Genomic DNA, 17,469 nt, shown 5'->3' on the forward strand with positions numbered 1-17,469 from the left:
ACCAGCCAGCAGGCAGGCACCATATTTGAATCACCAGCACCTGACTCACACCATTGGCCCCGCCCCATGATCCCCGGAGGCCCCGCCCCTCCCCACCTGCAGGCTCATCCAGGCCATTTCCGGGGGCTTTTCTGTGTAAGTGGCCTTTTGATCCTCATGCTTAGGACTTTCCTAAAATCTCTCCAACAAGCAGCAGCTGGCCTCAGCGTGCTCCATACCTCTTGATAAGTGGCCCCAGGCCTGGCACTCACAGCAGCCTGCATTGGTTCATAGCTTGGCCTCTCCTGGACACCTCCAAGCCCAGCACAAGTAGCAGGGAACTACAGTTTGCTGTGTAGCTCATGCTGGGTGGCCCTGGGCAAAGGCACTGGCACAGGCTGACTTTGCACCTCCCAGGAGGCTCCAGAGACACTGCATCTGGTGGTCAAACTCGACCACACTGGATTACAACCCTACCACATCCACGAGTGACACACTCAAGGACACACTTGGTGAACACCAAAACCCCACTGAAATAAATCCTGCTCCATAGAGGTGTCTCCAGCACAGAAGCTCTTTGGCTGTAGTTGTAGCTGGTCCTCATAGCTGATTGGCCTGGGGGTCAATTCCTCCCAGTGAAGTCAAGAGCAACCAAGGCTCAAATACAACAGGACAGTATACACAGCCCACACAGGGGAGTGCCTAGAAGGCCCAGCTCAGGGGACTGGGGAGGCTGAGCCACTGGATCCTACAGGACACCTACCAATTCCAGGAGACATAGCAGCTCTACCTAATACGTAGAAACAAACACCTGGAAGCAGCCAAAATGTGGAGGCAAAGAAACATGTCACAAAGGATAGAACAGAAGAAATCTCCAGAAAAGGAACCAAATGAAATAGAACCAAGCAAGTTAACAGTTACAGAGTTCAGAATTTTGGTTATAAGGATGCTCAAGGATATTAGTAAGACTATTACAAAAACAAGTGAGACCATTGATGACCTAATAAAATACCTATCAGAGATGAAGACTACATGAACTGAAATGAAGAATAATTTACAGGGAATCAACAGTAAAGTAGAGGATGATGGGAATCAAATCAGCAATTTGGAACATGAGGAAACAAAAAACACCCAACCAGAAGAGCAAAAAGAAAAAAGAATCCAGAAAAAGGAAGACAGTGTAAGGAGTCTCTGGGACAACTTTAAGAGGCCCACATTCATATTATTAGGGTTCCAGAAGGAGAGGAAAGAGAGCAAGAAATTGAAAACCTATTTGAAAAAATAATTACAGGAAACTTCCCCTCCCTGAGGAAAGAAATAGACTTACAAGTCTAGGAAGCACAGAGAGTCCCAAACAAGAGGAACCCAAAGAGGCCCACACCAAGACACATCATAATTAAAATGCCAAAGGTTAAAGACAAAGACAGAATCTTAAAAGCAGCAAGAAAAAAGCAATTAGTTACCCACAAGGGAGCACCCATACAACTGTCAGCTGATTTCTCAACAGAAACTTTGCAGACCAGAAGGGAGTGGCAAGAAATACTCAAAGTGATGAAAAACATGGAATTACAACCAAGATTACTCTACCCAGCAAAGCTATCATTTAGAACTGAAGGTAAGATAAAGATTTTCTCAGACAAGGAAAAGCTAAAGGAGTTCATCACCACCAGACCAGTACTATGTGAAATGTTGAAGGATCTTCTTTAAGAAGAAGCTAATGAACAAAAGAATCTGACAAACTAAATGGATCCAGAGACAATGACACATGCAACAGATGATTATATTTCAGAGGAAAGAGGGAAGGGGGGTGGAGGTTGGGAGGAGATTAACCAAAGAAGCTACATGTATATATGCATAACCCATGGACATGGACAATGACGGGGTGAAGGCCTGGGGAAGGGGTGGGAGCGAGGTGGAGGGGGTCATTGCGGGGGGGGGAATGAGACACCTGTGGTGCTTTCAACAATAAAGATAAATTTAAAATAAATAAATAAATAAATTACTTGGAGACAAATAATTTTGAAGCAAAATTACTTAAAAATTCTTTTTTACATTTAGGTGTTTGGGGCCCACAAGCGTATTAAAGTTATCCAGTGTGTATATGCAAGGGACTGTTCTAGATACCTTAGATGATCTAAACTGATTATAACCACTTCAATTTAATGAAATTCAAGGAAAGTTTTTTGAAAACCTACTAGAATTGCTAAACAAGTTCTTAAGGCATATACATTATCTAAATTGATCATCATTTCTTTTTGATTCAATTCAGCATCAATTTATTCATTATCTACTCTGTGTCTGGCACTTTGCTAGTTATTCTGGGTAGAGAAATAAGATATGCACACTCTGCTTTCAAGGAGCTAAAAGGAAATTCAGACAACTAAGTAAAGATGTACAATATATGAGAAAGTAGTAAGTGCTCTTATATAGGTAACCATGGTGGTCAGTGACATTACCTCGAGAGAAAACTTATTCCAGATTTGGAGAAATAGAATAGGCTTCATGGAAGAAGCTACCTCTAAAATTTAAACCAGTAGGATAAATCAAAGGTAGTCAAGGAAAGGATGAAGAAAGTTTTGAAAGTTCCAGGAAGGAGGAAGCACTTGTGACAATGACAATACAAGAAAATGGCACATGAAAATAATTGAATGATCAGTAATAAGGTGTCCTTCTGTGTCCACTAAATAGATACAAGCAGCATTGACCATGTGGCCAAAGGAAAACAAAAATCCCTGACAACTCTTCAAAAGACTTTTGCATCAAAATTTGCCTTTGATCCAGCAGAACAAAATCTGTTAAAAGAAAAGCTGTCAAAATCTGCATTAGGAAATGTATTTCTATATCAACAAACTAACATCTCCATTCATATTTCTAAATTTACATCTTCTCAAAATGTCAGCTATTGTGTAAACATGACCTTTGAAAGAAGCGATTTGGCTAAGGATTTCAAAATCACTCAGTGAAACTGTGATACAGCTGCATCATTGGAATGAAAGTGAATGGCCCATGCAGAGCCACTAATATAAGCCATTAGCCATATTGTGCCTTCAGGAGATTTATATGACCTTCCAAAGGCAATCCAAGTATTTAAATGTTGTAGGGACCCATTGTGTAAAGTGTAACTGACAAACAGCTTGTCTGAGGCATAAGTGCTCACATATTTTTAAAAAATTACTTAGGTGGTAAGATCTGATAAGAACCAAGTTATCTGCACTATAGTTTCAGGTTTTAAAATAGCAATTTGAAGTTAGTATGATTAATAAATGACTGCTGGGAAACAATTCTCCAAGGGTCTATTGCATTTATGTATGTCTTATGAACAGAAGAACTGATTGCCTTTGTTCTAAGCTATCCTCTCTGAGATCTTTGTACAGCAGATATCTTTGGAATATAAAGTAGTGTCTTTCTCCACAACAAAGGACAGGTTTGTTTATTGCCCAATATGACAAAAATGTCTTCCTCTAGAGCACAGGTGGGGAACATCCAGTCTGAGGGCAGTATCATTCATTCTGGCCCTGCCAAGGCAACCGCAGGCGGGACTTGAAATTCAACAAATCTAGGAGCTTTTTTCATAGCTAATTTTTAAGTTGATAATTTTGTGTGGCCCATGAATGATGTTATAAATATCCAAATGACCCTTGGCAGGAAAAAGGTTCCCCACCCCTGTTCTGGAGCAAGTTGGAGAAAGGTTTGCTTGCAATTAATTGTAAAAGATTAGGGCTTCCTAAGCTTGGAGTTCCTCAAGTGTGATGTAAACCCACTATTTAGGTCACCCTGTGTTGCTCCTGTGGTGTTTGGGGGGAGGGCAAGGGGAACTAAGTGAACAGGATACTCATGCTACTTGCTATACCATGAGTAACAGTCTTTTCTCTGTGACCCAGCAGTCTCAAGTCTCTTGTCAGCATCAGTGAAATTGTAGCAGGCTAACTTGTTAGCTTGTAAGTGTGCTAAAATCTTCCCCTTCACTATAACCACTCTTAAGAATAATCTTTTCAAAATCCTGTATTGATAGGATTCATATATATATATATTAATTTCTTTAAAACTTTTGCTCAATTTCAATAGGTTAAATCTTTATCTAAACTGAGCTCCATGACATCACAATTTGCAAGTAATATTTATCTGATAAGATTAGATATTTGTTATCATTAGATGAATTTATTTCTGCCTAGAGATAATTCATAATTAATAGCGATATTGTGAATTGGTGGTTTATCAAAGCCAGATTGTAATATGGAAAGGATATCTGCTCTCTCCTGTCCTAAAAGAAATTTTAGAGTCAGATATCAGAATGATCCATAAAATATTTCTTTAAATTTAATTTCCACTCTTAAGTGAGTAGAAATGGACTGTAATCAAGTTCTGAAATTTTATGAAATTTTTTCCTCTGGTAACTTATAGGTTTTTGCAAAAGAAACAAATTAGCCCAGGCTCTTCGAGTATTTTTTTCCAAATTTGTAGTCACTAGAGTCAGTGAACTTATTTTCCAAATTGACTTTAACATCTTAAGTCCATACTTTATGGTGTGAAGTATTCTATTGCATTCTGAAGCATATATGCATACTTTAGTGGATCCCAGCAATGGTATCAGACTCCAGGTTATATCACAGAATGGCTTCACAGTGAAACTGCTGCATTGTAATCATCATTATATTAAGACTGATGAACAGCCACAGAAGGGCAGCCAATATCCTATGGTAGAATAAAACTCTAATAAAGGATTCAAAATATGTGTCTTTAAAAGCTACCAGCACTGTAGCTAACAGGTACCCGCACAACTTTGATTCTGATCTTCTTTCAGAGATTTGAGTTTAAATCTAATTTTGAAAATGACACAAAGTAGGCTAAGTACATACAAATGTTAAAACTACCTAAAGCCAATGAGGTGTTCATTATTTCATATCCAAAAAGCTACTGGTGTGAAGAACTTCGATCCAGTCGCTTGGTGACGAAACCTGAAATGTTTAACATTCAATATTTTTACTACAAATATGCCTACCTTTCTTTTTTAATACTATTTTAAAAATATGTCTTTATTGATTTCAGAGAGAGGAAGGGAGAGGGAGAGAGAGAGATAAAAATATCAATGATGAGAGAGTCATTGACCAGCTGCCTCCTGCATGCCCCCTACTGGGGATCAAGCCCGAAACCTGGGTATATGCCCCAACCGTGAATCAAACAGCGATCATAGGTCTATGCTCAACTGCTGAGCCACCCTGGCTAGGCACAAATATGCCTACCTTTCTTTATCATATAGCAAATAGCTTTGTTTTAGTTACCTCCAAAAAAAAAATCTATGTAGACTAAAGCTGAAATCATTTTTAAATAATACAATAAGGGTATTTTAAATTGAAGCAAAATTTCTCATCTCATTACCTTGATTTAAAAAAAATATTGTGGGATCTCTTGAAAAATAATTACTAAGTTTTGAGACAAGTAGCTTAAATTTAAAATTGGCTCAAAGGGTGTGGTAAAGTTTGAAGTTAGGTAAATGTATTAGATTTCTTGTCCAAACAAATCATTCAATGTTTATATAAGCATACAAAATGTACAACTTTTAGGTCAGCAAACATATGCTCAGCTTTTGCAAATAAGTATATTGCAATAGTATAAATTAAAAATATAAAAAATACAACTCAAGTGGCTGAAGTCCATGAAATAATATATTTTATTTATAATACAAAATATATCTTTAATTCATTTACCAATAATTTATTGGGCCTCTACTGTATGCTAGAAACTATGCAGAGCTTTGGAGATACAGAGATGAGTAAGACACTCCCCTGCCCTCAAGGAGCTTGTAGAGATGAGAACAATGTTAGAGGTATAATAAAACATGTTGCAAACACATGAAATAAGAGCACCCAACTCAGTCTGGGGTAATCATGGCTGAGTCTTTAAGGATGAGTTGTAGTTGCCCAGGAGGTAGGAATGGTCTAGGATGCATAAAAGTGTACCCATGTAAGAAAGAAGCTGAATCTACTACCACTTGCTAGTCTAGCTTATCTAGGTAAAGGAGGGAGGGGTAAGGTTATATGTAGAGCAGGAGCAGCTTGTTATCTAGTGGGGCCCTCAGAAGAATGGTGTTAGCTAGGGACTTCAAAGAACTATTAATCTCTTACCAAAAGAGACTGTATCTCAGTCTGGAGGCTGCAATCATTTTCACAGAGTATATTTGTGAAGACTTGTTAGGCTTCTCTTATCTGGTTCTGTTTTAAAATATAGTGCATTTAAAATAAAGCCAAGAGGGAAGATGGTGGCACTGTGAGAAGCAGCAGAGGCCCCCGCTCCCAGCCACGGACTTGATTTACTCCTAAAATCCTATGTAGCCAGCTTGAAAATACCAGAGAAACATACCTGAGTAGACGGAGTGAGAATGGGGGGCACTGAAGAAACATCATGGAGTCCAGTAGGAGAGGGGGGGCATAGGAAGGGGGAGCTCCCCCTGAAGCCTGTGCTAGGCTCCAAACCCAGAGGCTTGGAGGCTGCAAAGCTCCCGCCCCTCGGGAGGGCATCCGAAAGCTGGGATCCCAGACCCGGAGTGATGAGAGGTGAAGGAGCGCCCCACACACAGGGCAGAGGGGCCCAGGGGAGCTGTGAATCTGGGAGGGGTCGGCGCCTTCCTAGGAAACAAACCCTCTAATGGCGGCTGTGACCAGCGTCAGGTGCTTGGGGTGCCGACCACAGGGAAGGCTGTCCCAAGGTCTGTGGCACCCAAGTGGTGAGGGACCAGAGGACTGTGCTGAGCACCCACACACAGGGACCCTCTGCCTCCCTGTGGGACATTGTGTTGAGCCCCAGAAAGCACTGAATCTGCATGGCATGGGGGAGGGGAAGAGCCCTCCCGCCCTGAGCTCCCGGTACAGAGGGGTTGAGATCCATGACCAGCCCTGAGGGGCACCATGGTGGCGAGTGAAGCCACCCCAGCTTTGCTGAGACCAGTGATGTGGGGAGCTACGTGGAGCTGACTTTGGGTCCCCCCCGGCTGGGTGCCATGGTGCGTGGGTGGCAGGACCTTGCAGGGTAGACTCTGCCTGTGTTGCTTTGTGAGTTTGTGAGTCTGATCGTGGAACTGGTTCCCACCTTCCCAGCGTGCACTAGGGGACAGACAAGAGGAGGCTGGGATTGGGGTCTGCACAGTAGACGGTCTGAGGGGCGGGCCTGGTGCGACCAGACAACCAGAGCTGAGCAGGGAGGGGCGGAGCCCACCTGCCTCTCCTGCAGCTGGGAGCACCGCCCCCAACAGGAAAGGGGCAGGTCCCGCTCACTGAGGCCCCAGACACCCCTGAAGGGCACAGTCCTGAGGGGGAAGGGAGAGCAGCTCACAGGAGGACATTACAAGAATAAGACTCTCAGGGACTGTTGTTTGGAAGCTAGAGGAAAAGCTAAAACCCCTGCTGGGGGCTGGGCAGGCAAAGGGCTCACCAGAATGTGTTTTTAATTGAACCCACTGAGCCCAGGCTGCTGAAACAGCCCATACAGAAAAGGCAACAGGATACAATCAACCTGAAGCTGCAGCAGGCCAGAGCGTGGGGAACTAGAATCAGAGGACAGGGTAGGGACTGAGGAGCTGGCGGTGGAGCAGAGACTAACTTCCAGACAGTGAGCAGCTGACAGCAAAACCTCTAAGGGGAGTGATACCCTGGGCTACACTAGCCACCCTGCACCCTAAAGGCTCTACAGAAGACTCTGGAGTAAGACCAGGCAACTACAAGGTTGCAAAACAGCTGACAAGAGGAGGTGTTCCACAGAGAGGCTCAGATCAACCATCTACCTAAGGGCACCAGAGTCAAACCTAGACGCTCCTCACATTGGCTGATACACAAGCGCCTCCCAGGAGATCACCACACAAAACAGTGACCCTCAGACAACATAAGTTGCCCAGAAGAAAATCACCTAATTGACTACCTTTTTTTCTTCTGTATTTTTGTTTGGTTTGGTTTTGGGTTTTTTTGTTTTTGGTTTTTTTTGTTTGTTTTTTGTTTGTGTGTTTGTTTATTTTTTCTCTTTTTTCTGTAGGGAGAAGAGAAAGGGGAGAAAATTTGTTTTTTTTTTTCTTTTTAAAATTTTATAATAATTTTTTAAAACATTTTTTAACTAAATTTTTTTCTTTTTTATAAAACAATTTTGTCTTGCTTAGCCTGTTTTTAGGGGTTTTTTTGGTTATTTGCTTTGTTTTGTTTTATCCTTGCTTCTGCTATCAAGACTTTCTTGATATCCCTGCTTAACGACTGGGACTTTATCATTATAACCAAGTTTACTGCTTTCCTCTATAGTTTCCACCAAATCGCTTACTGGACAGCCTCTCTGCCTGGGCTATATCTCTCTCTCTCCTCTCGATCCATTGGCATAAATTTTTTTCTTTTTCTTTTTTCTTTTTATGCTTTGCTTTCATTCTTTTGTTATCCTCCCTTCTGTCTTCCTGTCTTTTTGTTCGATTGTTAGTTTCTCTTATTCTCTTTATTGTATTTTTGTTTTCTCATTTTCAACTATTATCCTATTCCTATTCTCTCCCTTAATTTTTTGCTGGCCCTTCTTTCAGAATCTTTTCTCTGCTTCTGTTATCTCCCAGTAGCTTCTCTATTTTTTACATTTTAGTTTATTATTATTTTCTAAATTTTCACCAGTATTAACAACAATATACATCTCTCTCTCTCTCTCTAACTATTACTTTTCTTTCTCTCTTTCTTTTTTTTAAGCGTTTTTGTGTGTGTGTGTATTCTCCCTTCACTCTCCCAGTTCTGTTTTCACATGGGTTGTTTTCATTGTGACTGTCAAGATATTTTGTAAGATACCTCTTAGTTCTTTGAAGTTTAGTTGTGTATTGTCCTGCCTTGCCAGCACCCATACAACAGCTTACACAATGAGGTAGGGGCTGAGACACAGTTAGCCAACCTGAGAAGAGGGTCCTCCCAAGGACCGATCAGTGATAATCTAGACCCAACCACAATAGTAGAACATAAAGAAACCACAAAAGGGACACCCACAAGAGGCACATGGCTAGAGCAAAGAGCTCAGAAGTAGAAGGAAAATACACCTCTGGGCTCCACTGGACGCACAAGACAAAATCCCATCCCAGAAGACTGGGAGACAGTAAATATATCTAATATATAGGTACAAACACTAAGACCTACCAAAACGGGGAGACAAAGCAACCCCCAAATTAAAGAAAAGGGACAATTGCCAGAAAAAGACTTTGATGAGATGAACTTAAGCAAGTTATCAGAAACGGAGTTCAGAGTATTGATGATGAAGATGTTCAAGGAACTTAAGGAGAAAAACAAGGCAACAGAGGATAAGATCAAGGACTTTAGGGAAAACATGAAAAAAGCGATACATAACATAAACCAAACTCAGACAGAGATAAAGAATGCTGTATTTGATATTAAGATTATGCTGGAAGGAATTAAAAGCAGGCTCAATGAAGCAGAGGATAGAATAAGTGACTTAAAAGACAAGGTAGAAAAAAAAATCAATCAGAGCAGCAAAAAGAAAAAACACTTAAAAAGCATGAGGACAGTCTAAGGGAGCTTTGGGACAACATAAAGCAAAACAACATTTGCATTATAGGAGTGCCAGAGGGGGAGGAAACTGAGCAAGGGATAGAGAACTTGGTGGAGGAAATAATGACAGAAAACTTCCCTAGGCTAGCAAGGGAGAAAGCCACACAAGTTCAGGAAGCACAGAGGGTTCCAAACAAGAGGGACCCAAAGTGACCCACTCCAAGACACATCATAATTAAAATGGCAAATGTCAAGGACAAAGAGAAAATATTAAGAGCTGCAAGAGAGAGACAAGCAGTGACCTACAAGGGAACCCCCATAAGGCTGACAGCTGATTTCTCAACAGACACTCTTCAGGCCAGAAGGGAGTGGCATGAAGTTCTCCAAGTAATGAAAAGCAAGAGCATACAACCAAGATTGCTTTATCCAGCAAGGCTATCATTTAAAATTGAAGGTGAAATAAAGAGCTTCCCAGACAAAAAAAAAAGGCTAAAGGAGTTCAGTACCACCAAACCAGCATTGCAAGAAATGCTAAAAGGACTGCTGTAAGAAAAAGAAGGAATAGTGAGAGAAACGTACATCAACATAAAGGGGGGAAATGGCATTAAATAAGTTTATATCAACAGTAACATTAAATGTAAACAGAATAAATGGTCCAATCAAAAGATATAGGGTAGCTGGATGGATAAGAAAACAGGACCCAAATATATGCTCTCTACAAGAGACCCATCTGAGAGCAAAAGACTCACGCAGGCTAAAAGTAAAAAGATGGAGTAAAATATCCCATGCAAATGGAAAGGAAAAGAAAGCTGGAGTAGCAATTCTTATTTCTGACAAAACAGACTTCAAAATAAAGACCATAACAAATGACAAAGATGGTCACTACATATTACTAAAGGCATCAATCCAACAGGAGGAAATAACCCTTATAAACATTCATGCGCCCAATATAGGAGCACATAAATATAAAAAAAATTTCTTCGGAAACTTTAAATGGGAGACTGACAGCAACACAATCATAGTGGGGGACTTTAACACCCTACTGTCAGCACTGGACAGATCATCAAGACAAAAAATCAACAGGGAAACGCAGACCTTAAATGAATCACTAGACCTAATAGATTTAATTGATATTTACAGAACATTTCACCCCAAAGCAGCAGAATATATATTCTTCTCAAGTGCACATGGAACATTCTCAAAAATAGACCACATGTTAGGGCACAAGGCAAGTCTCTACAAATATAAGAAGATTTAAATCATATCAAGCATCTTCTCGGATCACAATGCCATGAAACTACAAATCAACCACTATAAAAAAAAAACTCAAAAATATTCAAACACATGGAGGCTAAATAGCATGTTATTAAACAATGAATGGGTTACCAATGAGATCAAGGAAGAAACCAAACACTTCATGGAAAGTAAAGAAAATCAACAGACAACAACTCAAAATCTATGGGTCACGGCAAAAGCAATCCTGAGAGGAAAATTCATAGCATTACAGGTCTATCTCAAGAAACAAGAAAAAGATCTAATGAACCACCTGACACAACTAAAAGAACTAGAATGAGAACAGCAAGAAAAGCCCCCGAGGAAGTAGAAGGAAGGAAATAATAAAAACTGAGTAGAAATTAATGACATAGAGACTAAAAAAAAAAAAATACAAAAAATAAATGAAACCAAGAGCTGGTTCTTGGAAAAGGTAAAGAAGATTGATGCACCTTTAGCCAGACTCACTAAGACACAAAGGGAGAGGACCCAAATAAATAAAATCAGAAATGAAAGAGACAATATAACAGACCCAACAGAAATACAAAAGATTATAAGAAAATATTATGAGCAACTAAATGCCAACAAATTGGATAATCTGGGGGAAATGGATAAATTCCTAGAAGCATACAACCTTCCAAAGCTGAATTAAGAAGAGGCTGATCTGAGAAGATGCTTGATATGATTTCAATCTTCTTATATTTGTAGAGACTTGCCTTGTGCCCTAACATGTGGTCTGTTTTTGAGAATGTTCCATGTGCACTTGAGAAAAATATGTATTCTGCTGCTTTGGGGTGAAATGTTCTGTAAACTCTCAGCAAAGTGGGAGTAGAGGGATCATACCTCAACATAATAAAGGCCATATATGACAAACCTGAATAGGCTGATAACAACTAATGAAATTGAAGTAGTAATCAAAAAACTCCCAGCAAACAAAAGTCCTGGACCAGATGGATTTACAGGCGAGTTTTATCAAACATTCAAAGAAGAATTAACACTTATTCTAGTCAAACTATTCCAGAAAATTCAAGAGGAGGGAAAACTCCCAAACTCTTTATGAGGCCAGCATCACTCTAATCCCAAAACCAGATAAAGATACTACAAAGAAAGAAAATTACAGGCCAGTATCCCTGATGAACACAGAAGCTAAAATCCTCACTAAAATACTAGCAAACTGGAACCAGCAATACATTAAAAAGATCTTACATCATGACCAAGTGGGACTTATTCTGGGGATGCAAGGCTGGTACAACATCCACAGATCAATAAATGTGATACATCACGTCAACAAAATGAAGGGTAAAAATCATGATCATATCAATAGACGTAGAAAGAGCATTTGACAAAATCCAGCACCCATTTCTGATAAAACTCTCAGCAAAGTGGGAATAGAGGGATCATATCTCAACATAATAAAGGCCATATATGACACACCTACAGCCAACATCATATTCAATGGGCAAAAACTAAAACCATTTCCATTAAAAACCAGAACAAGACAGGGATGTCCACTTTCACCACTCTTATTCAACATAGTACTGGAAGTCCTCACCATAGCTATCAGACAGGAAGAAAACATAAAAGGTATCCAAATTGGTAAGGAGGAAGAAAACTGTCATTATTTGCAGATGACATGATATTGTACATAGAAAACACTAAAGACTCCATCAAAGTACTACTAGATTTGATAAACGATTTTGGCAAGGTAGCTGGATACAAAATCAACATCCAGAAGTCAATGGCATCCTTATACACCAACGATGAACTTTCAGAGAGATAAACTAAAAAAGCAATGCCATTTACCATTGCAACTAAAAAAATAACATACCTAAAAATAAACTTAACCAAGGATATAAAAGACCTATACTGGAAAACTACGTGACACTGAAAAAAGAAATAGAGGAAGATTTAAACAAGTGGAAGAATATACCATGCTCATGGATTAGAAGAATTAATATCATTAAAATGTCCATACTAACCAAAGCAATTTATATATTCAGTGCAATTCCTATTAAAATGCCAACAGCATAATTCACAGATCTAGAACAAACATTTTGAAAATTTATATGGAACCAAAAAATACCCTGAATAGCTGCAGCCATCTTGCGAAAAAAGAATAGAGTGGGAGGGATCACATTACTGGACTTCAAACTGTATTACAAAGCCACTATAATCAAAACAGCCTGGTATTGGTACAACAACAGGCTTATAGATCAATGGAACAGAACAGAGACCCCAGAAATAGACCCATGGCATTATGGAAAGTCAATATTTGACAAGGGAGGCAAGAGCATCCAATGGAGTAAAGACATTCTCTTCAATAAGTGGTGCTGGGAAAATTGGACAGATACCTGCAAAAAAATGAAACTAGACCACCAACTTTCACCATACACAAAAATAAACTCAAAATGGATTAAAGACTTAAATGTAAGTCACGAAACCATAAAAATCCTGGAAGAAAACACAGGCAGTGAAGTCACAGACATCCCACATAGTAGAATATTCACTGATACATCTAGGGCAAGAGAAACAAAAGAAAAAATAAACATATGGGACTACATCAAACTAAAAAGCTTCTGCACAGCAAAAGAAAAGTCTCAAAATACAAAGGAACCCCATGGTCTGGGAAAACATATTTGCCATGGAAGTATCTGATAAGGGGCTAATTTCCAAAGTGTACAAAGAACTCATAGTACTCAGCAAGAGGAAGACAAAAAACCCAATTTAAAAATGGGCAAAGGACTTGAATAGACACTTCACCAAAGAGGACATACGGATGGCCAAGAGACACATGAGAAAATGCTCAACGTCGCTAATCATCAGAGAGATGCAAATTAAAACCACAATGAGGTAGCACTTCACACCTGTCAGAATGGCTACCATCAACAAGTCAACAAATGACATGTGCTGGCGAGGGTGTGGAGAAAGGGGATCCCTAGTACACTGCTGGTGGGAATGCAGACTGGTGCAGCCACTCTGGAAAACAGTATGGAGGTTCCTCAAAAAATTAAAAATGGAGCTGCCTTTTGACCCAGTGATTCCACGCCTAGGAATGTATCCTAAGAATCCTGAAACATTCATCAGAAAGAATATATGCACCCCGATGTTCATAGCAGCACAGTTTACAATGGTCAAGATCTGGAAACAGCCCAAGTGCCCATCAGTAGATGAGTGGATAAAAAAGCTGTGGGACATTTACATCATGGGATACCACGCAGCTGTAAAGAAGAAGAATCTCGTACCCTTTGGGACAGTATGAATGAACCTGGAGAATATTATGCTAAGTGAAATAAGCCAGGCAGAGAAAGACAAACATCACGTGATCTCACTTATGTGGAATCTAAAGAACTTAATAAACTGATGAACAGAATAGATTCAATGACATGGAAGCATAGATGAGACTGACGAATGTCAGAGGGATGGAGGAGGGCGGATGGGTGGAGGGAGGGAGAGTAACCAAAGAATTTATATGCATGTATGCACAGCCCAAGGACACGGACAATGGTGGGCAGAGGGACTGGGGGGATGGATGGGATGGGGTGGAACTGGTCATTGGGGAGAAAAAGCGACATCTGTAATATTTTGAACAAAAATAAAATTTTTTTTAAAAAGTTGTGGGACGGTTACACCAGGGAATTCTATGCAGCTGTAAAGAAGAATCCCGTACCCTTTGGGACAGTATGGATGGACTTGGAGAAAATTATGCTAAGTGAAATAAGCCAGGCAGAGAAAGACAAACATCACATGATCTCACTTATACGTGGAATCTAAAGAGCTTAATAAGCTGATGAACAGAACAGATTCAATGACATGGAAGCATAGATGAGACTGATGAATGTCAGAGGGATGGAGGAGGGCGGTTGGGTGGAGGGGGAGAGAGTAACCAAAGAATTTATATGCATATATGCACAACCCAAGGACACGGACAATGGTGGGCAGAGGGACTGGGGAGGGGCATGGGACGGGGTGGAATGAGTCATTGGGGAGAAAAAGGAACATCTGTAATATTTTAAACAAAAATAAAATTTTTAAATTTTTAAAAAAATAAAATAAAATAAAGCTGAAAAAATAAATAAATAAAATAAAGCCGATCCAGCTCATAGAGTTGTAAGGAAAGAAGGGATATTACAATGTTAAGTAACTATAATGCCCATAATGTTTCCAGGCTTGCTACCATCTAAATTGATACGTGACCTTGCACAGATCATTTAACCTCTCTGCTGCAGATGTCATCGGTAATTTGGGAGTAATATCACAAATGTTACAAAAATGTGAGGCTTCATAAAGCACTCTGAGAGACTGCAATGAGGGGATCATATAGGCATAAAGTGCATTATGTTTATGAGAACTAATAATAAATTGTTTCTTAGCACTTTGCACACTAATTACAAGTGCAACCTGTTCTGGAGCATTAGAGCAGTTGAAACTAAGTTGAGAATTCTGTTTCTCATCCCATTGTGGTTTATAAAAAGGATGATCATATAATTTTTTGTCCAAATTGGGACATTATTGACAGTGAAAGAGTGCACAAACCAGATGGGACATTCAAGCAATAGGCATATGTTAGGAGCGTTCTATGCAAATCAGAATGTAGAGTCACCCTACTTATACATTTATTCCTTTGCTGTTTGTATATCTGTAGCATCTTCTATAAAACTCAGGGTCTTCTGGAACATCCAAAATGTGATGGTTGCCATTTGTGGCAGAGCTCATGACAGTATCAAAGCAAGTGTAAGGCAACTATAGGCATTTTAACAGGGGCACAAAGAACAGAGTAATTTTACTACACTTCTCACCTTCAACCCAAACTTTGAAATGCAGCTCTTGTAACTCTTTACTCTCTCGTCATGTATTCATCTTGCCTTCATTCTCAGAAAAGTCCCTTGACCTAAAATGTGCATTCACCACATTAATGTAATACATTCACTGTGCCCTCTGTATATAAAACTGTGGCATGTTGAACTCTGGCTTATGAAAGTCCCTTCACATTTCTGAGCCTCAGTTACCTCATGTCAGAATCCAAATGTTCTCCAAGCTTCCTTAGGCTATGATAATGCTGGATTTTATGTCCTCTTTGTGTGCAACAATGAGAAATTATATGTATTCTGTCTTTGCTTGTATATTCGTATTTATTGAAGACATTGATTTTCTCACTGTTTTCCCTCTCCCAACACACACAAACACATGCACACATGTACGCATACATGTACACATACAATCATTCATATTGAGAATCAGCAACAAGGAGAAAAGGCAAGGCATCAAGAAGTGATGCTAGGGATGTAAAGGTGCTGCATAAAAATGGAAGGAGGAAGGAGAAGAAGGCTGGGGGTGGGGAGCAGAGCCTGGCATCCTGAAGTGAACAGCCTGAATTGTCATGCACTTTCATGATTGCTAGTCTTGACCCTGGGATGTGAAGGCAAGAAAAAAGAAATGCCTTTTAAACTTTATTTCCATTTTACATTTTCAATCTGTAAAAAAAGTTTAATAATCTGCAATAGGTCAATAATTTGCAAGATCATTAAACTCTTACAATAGAAGGAAAGAAGTCATTAAGTCTCACAGACCTTCTTAGTGGCAAGTATCAAAAGAAAATGTAATAGATGTTAGTTACTACGTGCAGAAATCTCTGAACTCAAATTCAGAAGACAACTCTCACCAATATTCTCCCAGGCTAACAAATGAGCTGGAGTAATTTGAGTCATGGACTTATTCAACCCAGAATGATCTTATTTCTGTTCCAAAGCACAGTTTTCACATAGTCCTAAATCATAAGACATAGAAAATAATATAAAATTATTTGATCAAAGAGATAAGCTTGTTTCATTACTTGTTTCCAGGCTAACCCTTCACTATTGTTTTAATAGAGCTGATAAATGCAGGCTAATGAGCCTAGAACTAAAGACCCAAAGGTAGAGAACTGTTTTTGGTGTTGAAGCATGCCAATTAGGAAGCAGCAAAGTGGACACAGAGCAGAGAAGAAAAGGAAAAATATGTAAAATCTTAGGTCTGCCCTGTATAATTGCCAGGATAACTTAGCAAAAAATGCTTTGAACTAAGTGTCAGGATACTTATGCATTACACTTGGTTTCTTAATTTAATCAAGAAGCATTTATTAAACACCTAATATGTGCTAGACATTTGGACTAGGGAAATAAAAAGTAATAGAGTTTTCCCTGGCTGGTGTGGCTTAGTGATTAGAGTATTGGCCCATGCACAAAAGGGTCACAGATTTGATTCCCAATCAAGGGCATGTACCTAGGTTGTAGGTTCCATCTCCAACCCTGGTCAGGTGTGTGTGGAAGGCAACCAATCAATGTGTCTCTCTCATCAATGTTTCTCTTTCTCTCTCTCTCTCCTCCCTCTCTTCCACTCTCTCTGTGAAAATCAATGAAAAAACTATTCTCTGGTGAGGATTAACACAAAAAAAGTAATAGAGTTTGAATAAAGCATAGGAAATATAGAATGGGGTGAGGAAGGGATTTAAAAACTGGCAAGGTAAGTACCAGTAGATGATACAGGCCTTTGTAAAGTCATTTAAGGAGTTGAGAGTTTATCGAGAGAAGCAGGGTGTTACTGAATGATTTTAAGCAGATAAGTGATAATTAGTTTTGTGTATTTGAAGTTATCACTCTAGCTAGAGTATAGAGGATTTATGGGGGAAGGGTCTAATATGTATATCAGGAGACCAGTTAGTAGGTGATTGCAGAGACAG

The sequence above is a fragment of the Miniopterus natalensis genome, chromosome X, assembly GCF_054644295.1.
Source record: "Miniopterus natalensis isolate mMinNat1 chromosome X, mMinNat1.hap1, whole genome shotgun sequence".
In the NCBI taxonomy this organism is placed as follows: Eukaryota; Metazoa; Chordata; class Mammalia; order Chiroptera; family Miniopteridae; genus Miniopterus; species Miniopterus natalensis.